The sequence below is a fragment of the Bos indicus genome, chromosome 10, assembly GCF_029378745.1.
Source record: "Bos indicus isolate NIAB-ARS_2022 breed Sahiwal x Tharparkar chromosome 10, NIAB-ARS_B.indTharparkar_mat_pri_1.0, whole genome shotgun sequence".
In the NCBI taxonomy this organism is placed as follows: domain Eukaryota; kingdom Metazoa; phylum Chordata; class Mammalia; order Artiodactyla; family Bovidae; genus Bos; species Bos indicus.
In genome coordinates, this window is record NC_091769.1 from 44824125 (window position 1) to 44846711 (window position 22587).

The window sequence follows — 22587 nt, forward strand, 5'->3', positions numbered from 1 at the left end:
AAAGAGAGTCATATTTTCCTAAGGCCACAGAGGTAGTAAGGTTCAAAACCAGGTTTAAAACCAGAAGACCCCAAACCCATTCTGATCATGCTAGCTTCTGAAAAGTCCTCCTTGTTTGGCTTCGCATCCTCGCTGGTCTATTCTCCGGTCCCCAGCCACCTCCTCTACAGCACCCCTTGGCTCCTATCTCTCCTGGCTCAGAACTATTCACTCACTCTTGGCTGTCTCCCATGACTTTCCAGTTGTATCACACACTGCACTCCTGTGCCCTTCCCAGACCACATGGAAAAGTAGCTCTTCCCCAAGAAAGCCCTGTGCTGACCTATATCTTTTCCAGTGCAGTTTTCTCTGCCCAGAAGATTCTTCTTCTCTATCTTTACCAGGCAAAATCCTCCTCCCTTTCAGAGGATCAGTTCAGATGCTACTTCCTTCATATTCAGATGCAATTTCTTCATTAGGTCTCCCTAAATGAAATCTATCTCTCCACTGTCTCCCTGTACTATATACTGTGGACCTTCGGTTTTATAGATACCACATTCCATCTGGCGTAATTCTGTAGTTAGTTATGAACATTCTGCTTCTTCCCACTAGTTTATAAATTCCTGTAAGTCAAAGACCAGATCTCATTTGGTAGAGATAGTTAGCAGAGTTATTTGCTCAGAGTAAACATAAAAAAATTTTTTTGTTCAAATGAATATAACAAAAAAGAAACAAACTCACAGATACAGAAAACAAACTAGTGGTTACCAGTGGGGAAAGGAAAGGAGAAAGGGGCAAAATATGGGTAGGTGTTAAGAGATATAAACTACTATGTATAAAATAAATATAGTACAAGGATATACTGTATAGCACAAGAAATAAAGCCAATGCTTATAATAACTTTAAATGGAGCATAATCTATAAAGATATTGAATCACTATGTTGTATACCTGAAACTAATATTGTAAATGAACTATAATTCAATAAAAATTTTAAATTAAAAAAAAATTAAACTGGATTAAAATCTATTATCTTTAGAAACCGACAGCATTTAGATATGCAATTCTAAAGAGCTGAATTTAAGTATTTTATATATTTCTATCCCTGATGTTCTCAGGTATGCTGAAGGGCATGTCTATCTCCTACAATGCATCTTGGATAAAATCAAGGAGGATTATTTTTCCTTTGCTATTTACTTAGATCCTGCTCAGCAAAAGGTTCAACTAAAGATATACCTGTTGAACATATAACAATTGTCAATTGTCACTGTCTGCTATTAAAGAAACTTACAACAGACTAATAGCTTAAGGAACTACCTTTGATTAGGAATCAGAAGACCTTGGGTTTACTTTAAACGATATTAAATTTCTATCAGTATGACCTTGGACCAGTCACTTAATCTCTGTTCATTGGTAAAAAGGACTGCTTATAAAAGGTAGGTTCCTTCATAGACACGGATGCCACCCACTGGACTACAAGTTTGTAGTCCAGTTCTGAAAACACACAGTATGAGTTACAGCACTGGTTCTCAAACTGTAGTCCTCAGACCACATCATCTACCAGGAACTTGATAGAAATGCACGGTGTATTCTGGTGCTTCCTCTTCTCCAAATGGGAGGGGGTGCTGGTCTTCTGGGACACTGCACTGGGGTAGTTCCTCCTCATCCTACCAGCTCATGGTCTAGGAAGTCTAGAATGATCTTACACATCACACTGAAACAATTCTGCTTCCCAAAGGCACCACGAGAAAATAATACCCACCCTACTTTCCGCATAGAGATAAAGCTGTGTCTGATGTTCAGAGGACATAATGATTGTGAAAATACTCTGAAAATTAAGAGGGACCATACAAATGTAAATATTGTTCAAGTTGCCTAGTCTCTGATGGAGCTGTATGAAGGAGAAAAACAGAATAAATGGAAGAGACACACATGTCAGATTATATAAACTACTCAGCTACTGAAAAAATCATCATTTTGATTGTATATATAGCTTTCCTCCCTTGATTTTCATCCTGCTTGTCTGTTTATGTTTGAAATAAAGGCATACCACATAGATAAAGTGAAGACACTGCAATTTAAAAGGAAGCCCAGTACTCTATAACCAGTACCTGGCTACTTCATTTACTTCTACAAAGAGAAAGTATAACCTCTAGAGCCCTCTTGAAAGGTCAGCTGGAAGGAGCATGGCATTGGATTCTGAAGCAAACACAGTGCTGTTTTTCCCCTATTTCCACAACTCCCTATCACTTGAGTAAAGAATGAACTGCTTGCGTGTAGTTCAGCTCCATAACCTCGCACACATAAGAATCCCCTTTCCGTTTTGACTAAACAAGATAGATTTGGTCTTTTCCAAATGCAGAACTGGTTGTCCTCTTTAATTCCGCCCTGCCCTCCTCCTCTAACAAACCACCTGTGGGAATTACTTTTCAGGGGAGCAAATGACCTTGAATCATAAAGGCAGAGTTTCAGTTGGGCTTCTGCTATTTACTATATGGCCGCGAGTAACACCTGTCCTGACCTCGTTTTCCTCAGGCTATTTGAGTGGACTGTCTGGTATTTGTTAACTGCAAAACATTTACAATAGAAGGTGATATTATCATACTACTGTTAGCAAAGCAGAGTAGCCAAGACCTGCTGTTTTCTAAAGACAGTTTGTAGACAGAGAAGGAAGCCATGCTTATTTGGAGAAATTAAATGACAGGGGAACAAATCAAGACACCCATTTCCTTGAATGTCTCTTCAAAAAATGGTAGAATAGTTGTTAGTGGCTATGGTAGTCTCGTATCTGCTTCTGTTTTCAGTCTGTTGTGAGATACTGTTTTGGTTGAAGCATGTGAAGAAAGCCTAGCCTCACAAAGAGAATTAGCTGGAAATGGGAGAGGAATTTCTGCAGCTTTTCAGATATGCTGATGATCTTTCACATTACACCAAACTGCCAAAATGATCATTTCTCCTAAAAGACGATAACAATATGGAATCTGAAACTGTATCAGTGAACTTTTTGTACTCTATTACACTAAAATCCACTGATCTATCTTATGCTTTGAATAAATCTTTTACTCATGCATAGGGTAACAGTAATTCATTGAGCTAGGCAGAACTTTCAAATTTTGATACATTACATTATGCAATACCAAAATTCATTCCTATTGCCACCAAAATCACCAGAAAAGTGTCCAAATATAGAGAATTTGTGAAGTTAACTGTGGTAGATAAAAATATTCCAGATTTCTAATTTTCACTTAAAAGCTCAAATTGTATCATGGGCACAAATACTGATAATTTCCTTAAAGGGATGAATTCACCTTTTTTTTTTTTTTAAGTATCTGCTAGATACTGAAGTCTGAAGAACCATAATTTGTTTGCCAAATTATTTTTATTTTTGAACTAAAAATGGTGTTCCAGAAAAAAGGGGATTCTGTTCAGGATACACAAGTGTTTTCTTCGGGGTGACCTTTCTCCTTTGACATTCAGCAGAACTGTTTTATGCATATTCCCATTTTGTTGCACAGAATATTAAAAGGAAATGAATTCAAGGTTCAAGATTTGATAAAACTAAGAATTTTACGACTTTATCAAGGGCATTCTTAGGTGAAATTGATGTTTTTTTTTAATTATTGCAAATGTATGATGGTGGAGAATACACTGACTTCTAGTAGTTTGATTCACGCTGAGGCCCTATCAGTTTTAACTGCCATTGTTTCTGCACCATTGGTGCTGGTAACAGCCCAGGGGAAAAGGTAAATAATGTCTTGGTATTAATCTGACAATAGTTTACTTCATGGCTGCCTGAAAGTGTTAGTGACCTTCAGAAATCTGAAGAACCACACTATGAGAATCAGTTAGGCAGACAACCTTCCTGCCTCAGAGATTGCACTGTGTTCAGTTCAGTTCAATTCAGTCGCTCAGTCGTGTCCGACTCTTTGCGACCCCATGAATCGCAGCACGCCAGGCCTCCCTGTCCATCACCAACTCCCGGGGTTCACTGAGACTCACGTCCATCGAGTCAGTGATGCCATCCAGCCATCTCATCCTCTGTCGTCCCCTTCTCCTCCTGCCCCCAATCCCTCCCAGCATCAGAGTCTTTGCCAATGAGTCAACTCTTCTCATGAGGTGGCCAAAGTACTGGAGTTTCAGCTTTAGCATCATTCCTTCCAAAGAAATCCCAGGGCTGATCTCCTTTAGAATGGACTGGTTGGATCTCCTTGCAGTCCAAGGGACTCTCAAGAGTCTTCTCCAACACCACAGTTCAAAAGCATCAATTCTTCGGGGCTCAGCCTTCCTCACAGTCCAACTGTCACATCCATACATGACCACAGGAAAAACCATAGCCTTGACTAGACGGACCTCTGTTGGCAAAGTAATGTCTCTGCTTTTGAATATGCTATCTAGGTTGGTCATAACTTTCCTTCCAAGAAGTAAGCATCTTTTAATTTCATGGCTGAAATCACCATCTGCAGTGTGTAATTTCCTCTAAAATGTCTCTTGAGAGAGTGTGAAGCAGAGATAGAGAGAAAACTAAAGAACCAGGGAGGCCTGGTACATCAGTACACAGTCTTCTGAGGAAAACTTATGCTCTTCTGCCCCCTCGTGGTAGACCATCAACAATGCAGCCGATTACACAAGAGGACTACTCTATCTAAGCAAAGGACTACGGTTTCCTTGTTGATGTGTTGATGTGGCAGAGGCATTATTTTACAGCTACACTTTCTACATTCACATTCAAGATCTAACTGTGCTTGAAACGGAATGTTTAAAAATCCCTTTTAAAATCGCATCAAAAATACTTAGGAATAAACCTGACCAAGGATGAGAAAGGCTTATATGCTGATAAGTATAAAACATTAATAAAGAAAACTGAAGATGACTCAAAGAAAAGGAAAGATATCCCATGCTCCTGAATTGGAAGAATTAATATTGTTAAAATGGCCATACTATCCAAAGCAACCTACAGATTCAATGCAATTCCTATCAAATTATCCATAACACCGTCTAAAGAACTTGAACAAATAGTCCCAAAGTTTACATGGAACTATAAAAGACCCAGAATAGCCAAAGCAATTCTTAAGAAAAAGAACAAAACAGAAAGCATAACGCTTCCAGTCTTCAGACAATATTACAAAGCTACGGTGATCAAATCTGATATTGGCACAAAAACAGACATATGGATCAATGGACATGAAAAGATGCTCAACATTGCTAATTATTAGACAAGTGCAAATAAATACTACAATGATGAACCACCTCACACCAACCTGAACGGCCATAATTAAAAAGTCTATAAACAAGAAATGCTGGAGAGGGTGTGGAGAAAAGAAAACCCTCCTACATTGTTGGTGGGAATGTAAATTGGTGTGGCCACTATGGAAAACAGTACAGAGGTTCCTCAAAAAACTAAAAAGAGAGTTGCCATATGGTCCAGCAATCCCACTCCCGGGCATATATCTAGACAAAACTATAATTCAAAGAGATACATGGACCCCTATGTTCATAGCATTACTATTTATGATAGCCAAGACATGGAAGGAACCTAAATGTCCATCAACAGATAAATGGATAAAGAAGATTGGTACATACATATACAATTAAATACTACTCAGTCATAAAAAAAGAATGAAATAATGCCATTTTCAGCAACATGGATGCAACTATCATCATACTAAGTGAATTAAGTCAGAAAGAGAAAAATACCCTATGATGTCATTTATATGTGGACTCTAAAATATGGCACAAATGAACACATCTATGAAACAGAACCGGACTCACAGACGTAGAGAACACACTCAGTTCAGTTCAGTCGCTCAGTCGTGTCTGACTCTTTGTGACCCCGTGAATCGCAGCACACCAGGCTTCCCTGTCCATCACCAACTCCCGGAATTCACCCAGACTCATGTCCATCGAGTCAGTGATGCCATCCAGCCATCTCATCCTCTGTCCTCCCCTTCTCCTCCTGCCCCCAATCCCTCCCAGCATCAGAGTCTTTTCCAATGAGTCAACTCTTCACATGAGGTGGCCAAAGTACTGGAGTTTCAGCTTTAGCATCATTCCATGCTAAAGAACAGACTAGTGGTTCCCAAAGGGGAGAGGGGGAAAGGACTGGCAGTTCAGGGTAAGCAGATGCAAACTATTCTATATCGGATGGATAAACAAGCAACTACTGTATAGCACAGGGAACTATATTCAATCCTCGTGATAAACCACAATCAAAAAGAATATATATATATGTATATATATATATACATATATATATAACTGAATCACTTTGCTATACAGCAGAAATTAACAATGTAAATAAATTTTACTTCAATAAAATAAAATGTTTTAAAATATTTAAAAAAGGATCTAAATGTGTTTAATCTTTTAGCGACTAGAATGCAGGAGAATAAGTTGCCATCATGATAAAGGCTGAGGATAGGGTCTCTGGTGAAGATAACCAATGCCTGCTTAATTCTCAGGGGCATTCTTGCCACCCCTTTTCTCCCAGTGTTCTGAGGCTTGGCTCTCTGTGTCAGTGAAAACCTTTGCTACCCTCCATTGAGGAACAAACTATAATCCCAGAGTTTTTCACTTTTCTATAAACCAAGCTTAAAAAATGAGTTCTAAGGGTCTTCATGCATAAAGGGGAGGTTGACCAGGTTTCAAAGACTGCCCTCTATGCTGCATTCTATTTCCACTGAGATCTCATCAGTTCAGTTCAGTCACTCAGTAGTGTCCGACTCTTTGTGACCCCATGGACTGCAGCACGCCAGGCCTCCCTGTCCATCACCAACTCCCAGAGTTTACTCAGACTCATGTCCATTGAGTAGGTGATGCCATCCAACCATCTCATCCTCTGTCGTCCCCTTCTCCTCCTGCCTTCAATCTTTCCCAGCATCAGGATCTTTTCAAATGAGTCAGCTCTTCGCATCACGTGGCCAAATTATTGGAGTTTCAGCTTCAACATCAGTCCCTCCAATGAACACTCAGGACTGATTTCCTTTAGGATGGACTGGTTGGATCTCCTTGCAGCCCAAGGGACACTCAAGAGTCTTCTCCAACACCACAGTTCAGAAGCATCAATTCTTCAGCACTCAGCTTTCTTTATAGTTCAACTCTCACAACCATACATGAGTACTGGAAAAACCATAGCCTTGACAAGACGGACCTTTGTTGACAAAGTAATGTCTCTGCTTTTTAATATGTGTCTAGGTTGGTGGGCTGCTGTCTATGGGGTCGCACAGAGTCCGACACGACTGAAGCGACTTAGCAGCAGCAGCAGGTTGGTCATAACTTTTCTTCCAAGGAGTAAGCGTCTTTTAATTTCATGGCTGCAGTCACCATCTGCAGTGATTCTGGAGCCCACAAAAATAAAGTCTGCCACTGTTTCCACTGTTTCTCCATCTATCTGCCATGAAGTGATGGGATCGGATGCCATGATCTTTGTTTTCTGAATGTTGAGTTTTAAGCCAACTTTTTCACTCTCCTCTTTCACTTTCATCAAGAGGCTTTTTAGTTCTTCTTCACTTTCTGCCATAAGGGCGATGTCATCTGCATATCTGAGGTTACTGATATTTCTCCCAGCAATCTTGATTCCCGCTTATGCTTCCTCCAGCCCAGCGTTTCTCATGATGTACTCTGCATATAAATTAAATAAGCATGGTGACACTATACAGCCTTGACATACTCCTTTCCCAATTTGGAACCAGACTGTTGTTCCACGTCCAGTTCTAACTGTTGCTTCCTGACCTGCATACAGGTTTCTCAAGAGGCAGGTCAGGTGGTCTGGCATTCCCATCTCTTTCAGAATTTTCCACAGTTTATTGTGATCCACACAGTCAAAGGCTGTGCCATAGTCAATAAAGCAAAAACAGATGTTTTTCTGGAACTCTCTTGCTTTTTCGATGATCCAGTGGATGCTGGCAATTTGATTTCTGGTTCCTCTGCCTTTTCTAAAAACCAGCGTGAACATTTGGAAGTTCACGGTTCACATACTGCTGAAGCCTGGCTTGGAGAATTTTGAGCATTACTTTACTAGCATGTGAGATGAGTGCAATTGTGCGGTAGTTTGAGCATTCTTTGGCATTGCCTTTCTTTGGGATTGGAATGAACACTGACTTTTTCCAGGTCTGTGGCCCCTGCTGAGTTTTCCAAATTTGCTGGCATATTGAGTGCAGCACTTTCACAGCATCATCTTTTAGGATTTGAAATAGCTCAACTGGAATTCCATCACCTACACTAGCTTTGTTCATAGTGATACTTCCTAAGGCCCACTTGACTGAGATCTCATAGAGGCAGACAAAATCTCCACACAGAGGCTCTAACTCGGCCCTCTCTACACTTCGGGACAGAGTTGCAGATTTGGATATTTGAGAGAATTCTGAAGGCCAGGGTTACGGGAGACATCCATGTATCACAAAAGACATGCATGTATCACAAGAGTTGGTGCCCCAGTGGAGACCTGAGGGGAAAAGATGAGCAGGGAAGGGAACAGGACCCAGGGCTGGTGGCTCCTGAGACAGATAGAGAAGCAGAGTCCGAGGTTTCTAACCCTCTCCCTCTCCTTTACCCCCTTGCCCAGATCTCCCATGGTGAGGCGAGAGCTACAGCCTCCAGGGTGTAGGCGAGCTGCCGTCCATGTAGTTTAGAAAAAGGGAAGAACAGTCCAGGGGTTGGGTGCTGGTGGGCTTTGCTCTGCGAGCTCCAGGAAGCCATTTCTGTGAGGTTATCCACTGCCAACAAGGAACATAGAAGGAGGTGGAAACCCAGAACTCTGCCAGGCTGAGCTGAGGGAAGACGGACTGACTAACGAGGGGGAGAAAAGAGACACCTGGAGTCCTTTCTCACAAGCCTTGAATTCATCTCACTGGATTTTACAACAGCGTCAAAGGCAGAGGGTGGGGTCAGGGCCACCCCTTCTCCTCTTTCATGCCATCTCCAGGTGGTCCCCACGTATTCTCTCATGACCGCATCTGGTTCCAGGTCCACCTGGAAATGCTCCAGCGAACAACCAGCCCTTCCCTCCACCAGCCACCTTCTCGCCAGCCTCCTGGACCAGCCTCCACTGCTCCTCAGCCTCTGCAGCGCCCCCTTGTGGCGCTCCCTCCTCTCACCCGTCAGATCCGGCTTGAAATGTTCACGACCAGGCCACCCTGAATGCTCCGGGCAGCATGCCCTTACTGGACTTCTACATGTATCACTCTGCCATGTTGGTCTGTCTCTGCCAAACTGAAAGCACTGTGGGGTGAGGACTCTGTCCACATTCCTGTTGTATTCCCGGTGCTCAGCAGTGTCCCGGTGCCTGACAGCAGGCAAACCATGAAACCTTAGAGGGTTCCAGGCTCCACCTATGACGGTGAACTCTTAGATCACCTGAGGTTACATTCTGCTGAGGAATTCTTCTCTTGCTTCAAGACATAGCTCAACATTTTGACTCCCTAAAGTCTTCCTTCCCTGACGTACCATCCTACTAATACTTGACCCTTCCTCTGTAGCTGTCACCCCACTATTAGGGCTGATGGTTGCATACATCCAACTGGCTTGGAAGAAATTCCGTTCACTCTATATGTATCTTCCCCAATGGAGCTGAAGTTCCTTGAAAACAAAGGCCACCCCCAGCCCTATTCCTTCATAGTTACTTTGCATAGAATTCACTGCAAAATATGCATTAATTCCATGTCTCCCAGGAAAGAAAACCAAGGCTTTTTCTCAGAAACAAGGACACTGGTGTGACTGGCAGGGGCAGGGATTTAGCAGGTTGAACTTCAGTGATGTAATATGAAGCACCATAGGGGTTGTAATTTTCAAAAAGGATTTGACTCACAGAAGATGTTTAAAGTGAATTTTGCTAAATTTATCTTTCCACTGACTTTCATCATAATATAAAAGATGCATTCAGATGGAAAACATTCTTACCTCAAGATGAAGAGGAGGCTTGGTGTAGTAGAAAATGCACCAGTTTTACAATCAGAGAGATGTGAGTTTGAATTTCACCTCGTTCCTTATTCCTTGAATAAATCACTTGAGCTAGTAATTGTTGTCAGGCTGGCAGAGAGATCAGGTATAGGTGGAATACTGATGACGATGATGAAAGTAGTTATTATTATAATCTGTCAACAGTGAAGACGAAAATGTTCTATAAGTAATAAAACACAAAATTAGAGTATACCCAGAATTTAGAGCTATATTTAGATAGCATTTGGCACCCCACTCCAGTACTCTTGCCATGGAAAATCCCATGGATGGAGGAGCCTGGAAGGCTGCAGTCCATGGGGTCGCTGAGGGTCGGACAGGACTGCGCGACTTCACTTTCACTTTTCACTTCCATGCATTGGAGAAGGAAATGGCAACCCACTCCAGTGTTCTTGCCTGGAGAATCCCAGAGATGGGAGAGCCTGGTGGGCTGCCGTCTATGGGGTGGCACAGAGTCGGACACGACTGAAGTGACTTAGTAGTAGTAGTAGTAGTATAACTAGTATACCTGGAGTATTCTTTCAATTACAAAGATGAAAACAAATTCAAAAAGGTTAAGCTAAAAGCAGAATTATTAAATCACAAGTCGGGGCATTCAGGTGTGTGTCTAGTTTCAGGCACATCTGAACCCAGAATTTCAGTGATCTCCTGGGAGCTCCGACTGGCTCTCCATGCCTTGAGTACACTTTAGCCATAGCATGGGTCCCATGAGTTGAGTCAATCCAGAAGGAAACAGAAATGAGTGGCCTGGGATGAGAAGGAACCAGGTCAGAACCCCATAGCACAGGGAAGGGCCATTTCCCAAAGCAAAACTGGGTGGTTTTACCAGAGGAAGAGAGTAAATGCTTCCCAGGCAAAATTAATTGCCTGGTTGATACCCTACAAGCAATCTGAATTAATTGTGCTTCAGTTGCTCCCAACTACTTTGTAAATATTGCTTCATTTAATCCCTTCACAGTGTAATGACATATGTGGTGCTATTCCCATCTTACAGTCATAGAACAGTGCTGGTGTAGTCACTAAGTCATGTCCAACTCTTGCAACCCCATGGACTGAAGCCCACTAGGCTCCTCTGTCCATGGAATTTTCCAGGCAGGAATACTGGAGTGGGTTGCCATTTCCTTCTCCAGGGTATCTTCCTGACCCAGGGATCGAACCTGGGTCTCCTGCACTGGCAGGTGGATTCTTTACTGCCGGAGCCACCGGGGAAGCTTATTTCACAGTCATATAAGGGTAATTGATAAAAGAAGTTCATAGTCACTTACATTAACTATATATTAACTTATACCATCATAGCATTTGTCTTGCTCGAAAACTGTTCGACATTATGATGAAAGTCAGTATGCCCAAAGCATGCCCAAAATATTCTACCTTCCTATCCTCCAAGATCTTGGAGCTTACCAACTCCTTGATGCCCTTCTTAACAAATACATCATTTATTTGAATTATGGTTATAATGACAAACATGTATTGAATTTACTATGTACAAGTGCTGTGCTAACAGCTTTACATAGATTATCTCCTTTCATTCTCCCCACTCTCTTATGAGGAAGGCACTGTTATCTCCTTGATTCAGATGAAGACAAAGAGGTACAGAAAAGTGAAGTCACTTGTCCAAGTGAATGGGGTCAGGATTCTAACGAAGGCTTCCCATACAAGAGCTTGCCCTCTTGACCACTACCAGGCCTGTAAGCGACCCCGAGCACATTATACCATTTACAACACATTGCATGTACTTCTTTATATAGCTAGCATAGTCACTGAGCAAGGCAGCTGCAATGGTAGTATAAGTTAAGACAAACTTAATATAAGAGATGGTGAACTACTTTATCACTTCCCCTTTTATGACTGCAAAACAGGAATTATAAAGCCAGGTATCACATCGTGTTGTGGAAGGATTAAATGAGGCAATATTTGTAAAGTAGTTGGGATAGTGCCTGATACACAGTAAGTTATCGTTATTGGTAGCGGTAGTATCATCACCATCATCAAGCTAATCACTTCTGCTTGAGCCCAGCTGTCCTGGGGATGGGAGACCTGGATAAGAAGGGATGTCTGTGTAGACTGAGTCTCTCTTGGATCTACGACAAGAGAGAAAAGAGGAAAACATCTGGTTTCCCTCTTTTGTTTCTTAAGAGAAGGTTCAAAATAGGCTGAAGACCTAAATGTTAAGACCAGAAACCATACAACTCCCAGAAGAAAACATAGATGGAACATTCTTTGTTAATAATGGCTATCGTAAAAAAAAAAAAAAAACACACACAAATAACAAACGTTGCCAAGGATATGGAAAAACAGGAACCTCATGCACTATTGGTAGGAATGTAAACGGTGCAGCCACTGTCGAAACAGTACAGAGATTTCTCAGAACACTAAAAATGGAACCACCATATAACTCCGCAGTTATATATATACCTTGGATATATATCTGAAGAAAATGAAAACACTAATTTGAAAAGACACATGATTCCAATGTTCATGGCAGCATTATTTACAATAGCAGAGATATAAAAACAGCCTATTATGTACAATAGCAAAGATATGATGCCACTTATATGTGGAATCTAAAAAATTAATTAGTGAATATAACAAAAAAGAAACAGATTCACAGAATTACAAAACAAACTAGAGGTTACTAGTGGAGAGAAATAAGATAGAGGTAGGGCATTAAGTGGTACCAACTACTATTAAATTACAAGGATATAGTGTAGAACACAGGAAATACAGCCAATATTTTATAATAACTATAAATAGATTTTAACCTTTAAAATTGTGAATCTTTATGTTGTACACTTGAAACTTATAAATCAACTAGACCTCAATAAATATATACATATATATTCCCCTACCATTCAGAGGGACTTCACAGGTGGCTCAGTGGGTAAAATATCTGCCTGCAATGCAAGAGATACAGGAGACTCAGATTCAATCCCTGGGTTGGGAAGATCCCCTGGAGGAGGGCATACCAACTCACTCCAGTACTCTTGCCTGGAGAATCCCATAGACAGAGGAGCCTGGTGGGCTACAGTCCACAGAGTCACATAAAGTCCAACAAGGCTGAAGCGACTTAGCACACATGTACCATTCAGAGACAAAAACCGGGCCAGGACACAACCAAGGAAACCAGCATTCTAAGACATGGAGAAGATCGTGCAAGACACAGCTAATGTGAATGCCAGGCTTTGAATCCAGGATTCCTAAGTCCTAAGCCCAGTGCTGCATCCCCAGAGGGTCATAAAAGGGGGCCTTTCTATGGCTGGCCCTGTCTCCAACCACCACCTCCCCAAACGTCACAGTTTGTCTTTCTACCATCAGGCAAGTAGCCCAACTATTCCTGACACCATCTGCTCTACATGACAGGAAAACAGGCCTGAGTCTTCACCCAGAAGGCTACAGTTCTGCCCATACCATTTGCTGGCCCTGATCAGAACGGACAGCAAAAGACAGAGCTGTTTGTGGGCAGAGCCTTCTAGTTTTCATCTGCTGAAATAAAATCTTGAATCTCAGCAGAATGTTTTCATAGGGAACATTCCTATACTTTGCTGGGCACACTTTGAGATGCAATTGCTAGGCTTTAGTGATAAAAACTAAAGCACATTCTTTATGGAATTCCCAAGGCAGGGAATTCAGAGACTACTGCCAACGGGAAGTTCAATGGGTCCCATCAGTCATCGCCCATCTCGTTTCATTTCTAAGACCTACGGGAGTTGACAGACCAATCCTCAATTCTCCCTTCACCTCTCCTGCTTCATATCTTGGACACTCAGTTGCCAACTGTTCCTTATATGATTTATATTGTTTTGTTAATCTTTCAGCAATGTCCTTCCTTCCAAGTTTTTATTTATTTATTCCCTTGTGGAAATGAAAGAGCAAGTGCCAATCCCCTGCTAATGGATAGATAAGCCTGAAATACTAGCTAGAGCCACTAAAAATTCCCTACTCTCTCTCAGGTCCTCTGCAGCTAATGAGGAGAGGAGTCAGTCTAGAAAGTGAGCCTTTGAACCTGAGTCTTAAAAGCAGAGATGCTGTGGTTCAGTCATTGTGTCCGACTCTGTGATCTCGTGGACTGCAGCACACCGGGCTCCTCTGCCTTCACTAATTCCCAATTTGCTCAAATTCATGTCCATTGAGTAGGTGATACTATCTAACCATCTCATCCTCTGTTGCCCTCTTCTCCTTTTGTCTTCAGTCTTTCCCAGCAGCAGGGTCTTTTCCAATGAATCAGCTCTTCAAATCAGATGGCCAGAGTATTGGAGCTTCAGTATCAGTCTTTCACGGTTGATTTCCTTTAGGACTGATTTGTTTGAGAAATATGTTGATGGCCTAAAGGAAGGGAGGGAGAACTCAGCAGGGTTCCAGCACCCAGGATGAAGTACCCAGCTACTGCTCATAACTTGACCCTTTGGTCAAGCCTTAGAGGTGGATATTGGTAGAGGATTTCTATTTAAAAGAATGCACTCTGTGTCTTACCTCTTGTAATTAGACCAGCAGAGACTTTCCTCTTTAATCTTAAAGGTATTTCCCTAAGCCACTTCCTTGAAGTGACAAGCTTTCCCAACTCCTGAGTCATATAAGCTTCAAACATCATACACTGGACTAGTATTAGTGAACACCAAGATTATCTGTTCACCCTTCTCAGAGGTCTCTCTACTTCCTTTAACATTAGGTCCTTAAAGTAGTGAATTCCTGTTTCGCCCATCCCTGTCCCCTCACAACATCATGGATAGCATCATGGACTCAATAGACATGACTCTGAGGAAACTCCAGGAGATAGTAAAAGACAGGGAAGCCTGGCATGCTGCAGTCCATGGGGTTGCAAAGAGTCTGACATCACTGAGCAACTGAACAACAATGGCCTCCCTGACTCTTCTCTCACCCATTCATTTTTGGAGTGGAAAAAATAATGAAACAGAGACCACAGTTCTGAGGTCCAGCTCTGGATCTACCACCAATTAACTGTGTCCATAGGTTTCAGTTTCTCATCAGTGATATGAGAGGTGGGTCGACATCATCTCTAAGACCCTTTTAACTCGTGGTCAGGAGGTCTCATCACTTTACCCACCCTGGGAATCAGGAGCAGTTAGGGCAGTGTTCCAACAGACCTTGGCTAAAGGAGAATGGAATTTTGTGGCTGAAGATCTCTCAGTGGAGGGAACGGTAAAACTAGAAGAGCATTTTACTGAAGGGTATAAAAGCTCTTTTAGGTGCTTAGAAACCATAAGAGTCTACAGTTAATCAAAGGAGCTGTGGGTCCCAGAGAAAAACCTACCCTAGCTTTGTTAACAGTGGTGCACTGGTGGAAGCAGTCAGAACAGCTGAGCAAACATGACAATCATTTCCAAAGTTGGCAAGATAATAATTTGTAATAAGGATACAGCTCACACCCCTTGGATCTCTGTGGGTAGAATCTATGCCTAAGAATTTGATCCTGGGTTATATTAAAGAATAACTGTAGTTTCAAAGATTCTGCCAGTTCTTTGTATTTTTTTCCATGATAAAGTCATAGAGCAAATAATTCCTTATTTAGCTAAGCCCAAAATAAATTCTTGTATGTGCAAAGTCAGAACAAAATCACATTTCAAATGGTGGGAGAGAGCTACAATGCTTTACATGAATTTGAAAGTACTTCTTAAACTGGATAGAAAGATAAAGGGAGAAATTCCAATGACATGAAGAAGAGAGTAGACAGGATCAAAGTAATATTTTGTGGAGCAGGGAAGGTAAATTGGTAAAACATATCTTGCAGTACTAATGTCTGATATTCAATGGTTGTTTCCTTTCTTGACCTGCAATTAACTTGCATTATCTCATTATTTTTGAAAATGGTTATAACAGGCCATTGTCTATTGTGATTGGAACTTTTCAGAAGTGAAGAAGGGTGGTTCCCTTCTTGGGAACCTTCCCTGGGGAATCAGTTCAGTTCAGTCACTCAGTCGTGTCCAACTCTTTGCAACCCCATGAATCACAGCACACCAGGCCTCCCTGTCTGTCACCAACTCCCGGAGTTCACTCAGACTCACATCCATGGAGTCAGTGGTGCCATCCAGCCATCTCATCCTCTGTCATCCCCTTCTCCTCCTGCCCGCGATCCCTCAGGATTATGAATAAAAAATAGTCAAGACTTAGGAATTAAAAGGACGGTGAGGTTCAAGATACAGAAGAAAGAGAAAAACTGGTAGAAAAGTTTCCTGAGGGGATGCAGACATTAGATTCCATGGTATTAAAGTATTTGGGCACTCTATCTGGGTACACCATTTTTCAGACTTTTCCATTATTATCTGCCCCTCCCTACCCCTTAGTTAGAATGTCTGTCTTATGTCCCAGTCTCCCAAAAACAATTTTCTGTGCTCCACATGCTGTCAACCAGCTAAAAAGAAAGTATCCAGGACACGTTGTGCGATATGGTAGCTACTGGCTTCAGGCGGCTAACTGAGCATCTGAAATGCAGCTGGTCTGAACCGAGGTGTGTCCTAAGTGTAAAATGCATACCAAATTGTGAAATTTTGTATGAAAAAGAGTATAAAATATCTCATTATGAATATATTGATAAATGCTGAAATGATAATGTTTGGGGTATACTGGTTTAAATAAAGTATATTATTGAAATTAATTTCATCCATTTCTTTTTACCTTTTTAAATGGAGCTACTAGAAAATTCAAATTTTGCGATACAAATTTCTACCAAGAAGCAGTAGTCTAGACTAGTCTAGTACTAGTAGTCCAGTACTAGTCATGATAGTAGTTGTGTCTGATTAACGTTAGATGTGCTTTGTGCTTAGTCAATTAGTCATGTCCGACTCTTTGCGACCCCACCCGGCTCCTCTGTCCATGAAAATTTTCCAGGCAAGAATACTGGAGTGGGTTGCCATGCCCTCCTCCAGGGAATCTTCCCAACCAAGGGATCGAACCCAGGTCTCCTGCATTGCAGGTGGATTCTTTACCATCTGAGCCACTAGTGCCTCATTGTATGCAACTATATATAGCAAAATAGAAACAGACTCACAGACATAAAAAGCAAAAGTAGCAGTTACCAGTAGAGAGAGGGAAGGACAGAAGGGCAGGATAAGGGTAGAATTTTCAAAACTGCCTTAAGAAGACAACACTTTATAATTTTGAACCTGTAAAGGCAAGAAGACCCCAGGTGGTGCAGTTGGTAAAGAATTTGCCTGCCAGTGCAAGAGACTTGGGTTCGATCCTTGGATCAGGAAGATCCCCTGGGGAAAGAAATGACAAACCACTCCAGTATTCTTGCCTGGAAAATCCTATGGACAGAGGAGCCTGGAAGGCTACAGTCTATGGGGTTGCAAAGGATCAAACGTGATTGAGCACACACAGCACACAAGAAGATGGTACTTCAGCCTAAATTCTAAGCACCTCTTGGAGAGTTACTCATTTTGCTTCCCCGGTGGCTCAGTTAGCAAAGAATCCACCTGCACTGCATGAGACCTCCTACAATGCAGGAGACCCAGGTTCAATCGCTGGGTCAGGAAGATCCCTTGGTGAAGGGAATGGCAGCCCACTCCTGGAGAATCCCATGGACAAAGGAGCCTGGCAGGCTACAGTCCATGGCATTGCAAAGACCTGGACATGACTGAGCGACTAACACTTGTGGTTGCAGAGCACAGGCTCTAGGCGCAGGGGCTCAGGAGTTGTGGCTCACAGGCTCTAGAGTGTGGGCTTAGTAGCTGTGGTGCTCAGGCCTAGTTGCTCTGTGGCATGGCATGTGGGATCCTCCTTGACCAGGTATCGAACCTGGTCTCCTGCACTGGCAGGTGGATTCTCGACCACCGGACCACCAGAGAAGTTCCCATGTAGTAACTCTTTTAAGCTCTCAGATGAGGAACTTGCTGACTCTCAACCAGTAAAGGGCAGAGCCAAGACAAAACATTTGGCTTTTGAAGCTTTAGACTATACTGCTTCCTGATCAGGGCTTCCTAGGTGACACTAGAGGTAAAGAACTTACCTGCCAATGCAGGAGACACGGGTTCAATCCTTGGGTGGGGAGGATCCTAGAGGAGGGCATGGCAACCCACTCCAGTATCCTTGCCTGGAGAATCCCATGGACAGAGGAGCCTGGTGGGCCACGTACCGTCCATTGGAGTCACACACAGTCAGACATGACTGAAGCGACTTAGCATGCATGCTTCCTGACCAACTTTTCTTAGCACATTCTACTGCAACACCATTTTTAGGTACAAGCTAGCATTCTAGTACATGGCTAAATAATAATTTACTTAATAAATCTATAAGTGGGCATTTTGACTATTTCTATTTTTCCTCTATTAAGCACTGCTGAGCTGAACCTAATTATAGCCTATCTTTGAGCCATCTGATGATTTCCTTGAATTAACAATGTGCATTTTCACAACAGCCACTTAGAACTGTGAGAATGGGTAACACTACCCACCCTCCTGCCTTTAGAGCAGGCCTCAAACAAGGCTGCAGTTCCATCTTGCTTTGACATTTCTCCACTAGCACCTACCAAGGTGTTAAATTTCCTGTCTTGAGGTTTCTCATCTGGTCCCCTTAAATAACCCACAAAGCTCCATGCTTTGGGGCTCCCTACTAAACAACACACACATACACACACACAGCCATGTGTCTGAGGTCCACAAACTTCTAGTATAGCAGTGGGGGAGTTTGGGGTAACAAAGTAGGTAAATTATAGGTTCGTATCACTGATGCTGGCTTGAAGCAGTTCTGTTTTCCTGACACTTCTAGTCTTATCTCCCTCAGATAATTTTCCATTTCCTGCCCTTAGACTGATACTGTCCTTTCTCTTAGTTTGAACCACAAAGACCTGCCAATATTCAACCACTTAACCTACGAAGACAGAAATTTTACCCGGTTCCACCTAACAAGGCTGAGGTGTTATTTACCCACTGGAGAACACAGCAACCATCTGTCATGTTGGGAAGCTGTTCAAAACCTATGCAAACCCTTCCTATATTGGGGGAAATCTCCATCTTTTAAATCCTGGTGTCCCTAGTGTCATGCCAGAAATTCACTTTCTCAGATTTAGTTAAGATTAAAATATATGAATGTGACCCAGTTCCCTCCAGTCAGATGCAAGATTTTTGATGCAGCCCAGAGAACAACAGGAATAGCCATTCTGCCTTTGATAAGAGGCAGGGACTGGAAGGGGCAGAAAGCTCTAGGGAAATTTCAAGTTCTTGGCCAGGGTAATGGTTATATGGTAGACCATATAACCACTTGCACCTTCTGCATGTGTGTTATTCTTTATTTTTTAAACAATGTTTTAAAAACTCAACTGTGGCAAAAAAAATATGGGAGAGACATGGAGCTTCCCAAAGGAGGAAGACAGAGGTCTTGATATCTTGGTATCAGCCATGTGAGCTGAAAGTTCATTGTGCTCCGAGGGAGCAGTTCTCCAGGCAATTTGGGCATAGTTCTTGACACACAGCCTCCAAGACTGTTTCTCTGGCTGTCCTAATGTTCTAGGAGTGTTCTACCATATATCCTTTAATAAATACTCTTCCTGCTCTCACTAGCTAGAGAAGACTCTCCTTTTTGACTAAGAGCTCTGGCTGCTACAAGGAAATTCAGGTTCTTTTCAGGCCAGATCTTGACTTGACACTAAAAACACAGTCCTCAGGGCCACTGGAATGCTGGCTTAGTGGTCCCTCCAGACTCTAGAGATTCCTCTGTTTTACAGTCGGAGCATACAGGGTTGAAACTATACATAGCATGCTTTGCTGCTTTTGAAACCATGGGTCATCATTAGTTAAATCCATTTCACCTGTAATCTGCCTATACTAGTCAAGTTTGTTTTAACTGTGGCTACATAAGACTTGCATTTCCTCCAAGCACCAACAAGCCTGAACAATCTGAAGTTTGAGTTGTTTTCCAAGAACTTGGAGTCAATTGTGTCTAGTTGCAGTTGAGCCGATTAAGACTGGATAGGACCACTGACCCTCCAACTGGGCATGCGCAAGTGTCTATTCAGTGACCTCTTGACATCAGAGGGATGAAAACCCCACCCTCACATCATGCTAAGTGCCTCCGTTTTGAACAGGTGTAGCTTAGTTACACCTGCACAGAATGACAGTTACCACACCTTTATCCAGTTACCTTTCCACACACTCCCCATGCCTCAGACCACTCTGTTTCTTTTTTCTTTATCTCATAATCTGAGCCCCTTGCCTCCATGAAGGCAGATTTGACACTTGTTTACCCATCTCCTCGCTTGGCTGACTTGTGAAAACCCTCTCTTTGTGGCAAACCTCCGTGTCTCAGCATTTCGGCTTACAAAACTAACCTGGTTCACTAACAGCTTCAATCAACTATTATTATCTGCTCTGAAAATCATACATTTTCCTATATTAATCTCCATTATTTTCCTTTTCCTCACTGCTCCCCAGAATATATTTGTAGACACACATACACACCAATACCACCGCAACGATCACCTCCATCGCAACCCAGGATGCCCAGGAATTTGCAAAAGTCATGACATACCCATGTAACAATAGAAGGTAAGGTTCATGAGCAGAGATACTTGTCTATTTTGTTCATTGCTCCATCACAGAATTTAGAATGATGTCTGGCCTATATTAAGTACCCAATAAGCATCTGTAAAATGAGGGAATACCCTGCCCTAAAACGCATTTGTCAACTAGTTCATCCAGCAAAGAACAAATGCTCATGGAGAGTGAATGTTGGTGAAGGCACTTGTCTGGTTGTCAGAGATGTCAAGGTAATTAAGATACAACTCTGCCCGTGAACAATTCAGGATGTTCTGCTTATCTTAGGAATACTGCAATCAACCCTCAGAATACATTTTGTCCCCTCTATAAGCCCATTTGCAGCTTCTCTTTAATGAAGATATGGGACAGTGCAGCTGGGAGGTTTCTTAAACCAGAAGCAATATCTTCCCTCCTCTGATCTCAGTTTCAGGCCAAACAGGAGGAAGATGACATATTCAAGTATGTGTCCACGTCTTTGGTCCATGCTAGTGCCCTGAACTCAGTGGTTGTGAATCAACTTTGACCATGAATAAAGCAATATCAGGGTGGTGATCAGCAATCAGATCTTACCGCTCTTGCCAGCAGCTTTTCTTCAGATTTGAAATTAAGCCCACTATCTGGTCTGGCCCCTATATGATCCTCATCCTTAAATGATCTGGCTTCACCTGCCTCTCTGACCGCCTGGCAGTTGTGCTTCCTCCTCACCAAGCCTGCTGTCTCCAGCACAAGCTGGTCCCACCCTTGGTCTTTCCTCACTCACTCCCTCTTTTAGGAACATTCTCTCCACTTATGTTGCTTTCTTTTTTAACACTGAAACTTAACTTAAATGTCACCTCCTCAAAAAGGCTTCCCTTGGCCACCACACAAAGGCAATCATCCTGCCACCTCTTTAACATGACCTCGTTCCGTGTGTAGCAATTTGGGATGATTCCATAGCTGGCATTTTTCTCATGTTTAACATTCTTCCTTTATCTTTCTTCCCGCTTCTTCTCTTCCTCCCTTTCCCCATTTTCCTTCTTTGGCTTTTCCTTCTTTGGCTTTCCACAGCTGGCATTTTTCTCATGTTTAACATTCTTCCTTTATCTTTCTTCCCCCTTCTTCTCTTTCTCCCTTTCCCCATTTTCCTTCTTCGGCTTTGTCTTGTTTGGTCCACCTGTTCCACTAGATTCTCAGCTTCATGAAAACAGAAGCTTATGGATCCAATTGACTCATGTGTTCCCAGAGACTGAAACAATGCTGTACATACAATAGACATGCAATACACATTTGCGCAAAGGCTACGTTCATCTAGATCTTTAAAAGTAGAGGCTAACATCACTCCCTTCCATGATAAACTATCACCTGCTGTTTGTTAAGCAATTTGGGCAGAATTTTCACAATTGCAGAGAAACCATGCTTAAGGTAAAAATTGAGCTTTCTGAGAAAAGTGTGTGTTGGTACTACGGTCTGGGCCATCGCTGACTGAAGAAATGTGAAAACAGGAAATGATCTGAAGAAGACAACAGGTAAAATTCAAGATGTTCAAAAGTAAGTTATTATATTGTTCAGAGCATCAAATGTATCCCTTGTTAATATGAAATTTTTAAAGTTCAATTTACTTCATACACAGCCTGGGGAACAATCATCTAACAAATCTGTTACCCTCTCTAAATGTTCTCCCACGCTCTACTACATTTAACCCTCATAGCAGCCTTATCTGCGTGTATGTGTGTGTGTCTGTGTGTCTGTGTGTGTGTTAACTGCTCAGTTACGTCCAACTCTTTGCAACCCCATGAACTGAAGCCTGCTAGGTTCCTCTGTTCATGCAATTTCCCAGGCAAGAATAGTGGAGTGGTTTGCCATTTCCTTCTCCAGGGAATCTTCCCGACCCAGGGATCAAACCTGGGTCTCCTGCATTGCAGGCAGATTCTTTACCATCTGAGCCACTAGGAAATCCCTAGCAGCCCTATGAGAAGGGCCTATTCTTCATCCCCCTTTTTCATATGAAGAAACTGAGCTCAGTGAAAACAAGCAAGTTGCTCAAAAATGAAGAACTAAGTCTGCCTTCAGAGCAATCATAAATTGTTACTGAGCTCAGAAATGAGCAACAATAAAAATGCATATGGGTTAAGAGGAGTCTTTGGGGACATTTTTTAAATTGCCCTTTCTTTTTTGGTTCACAGCACAACTCC

At 42.2% G+C, this 22587-nt stretch overlaps 1 protein-coding gene across 1 annotated transcript in view; it reads right to left on the reverse strand.

The window, feature by feature from the left end:
* The window catches only part of LOC139185243 (uncharacterized), a 214989-nt gene that overhangs the window by 68984 nt on the left and 123418 nt on the right, over nucleotides 1-22587 (reverse strand). The window contains exon 6 of the mRNA XM_070797415.1: nucleotides 9873-10066. The gene's annotated coding sequence lies outside the window, so the exon portion shown is untranslated. The remainder of the gene's footprint in view (nucleotides 1-9872; nucleotides 10067-22587) is intronic.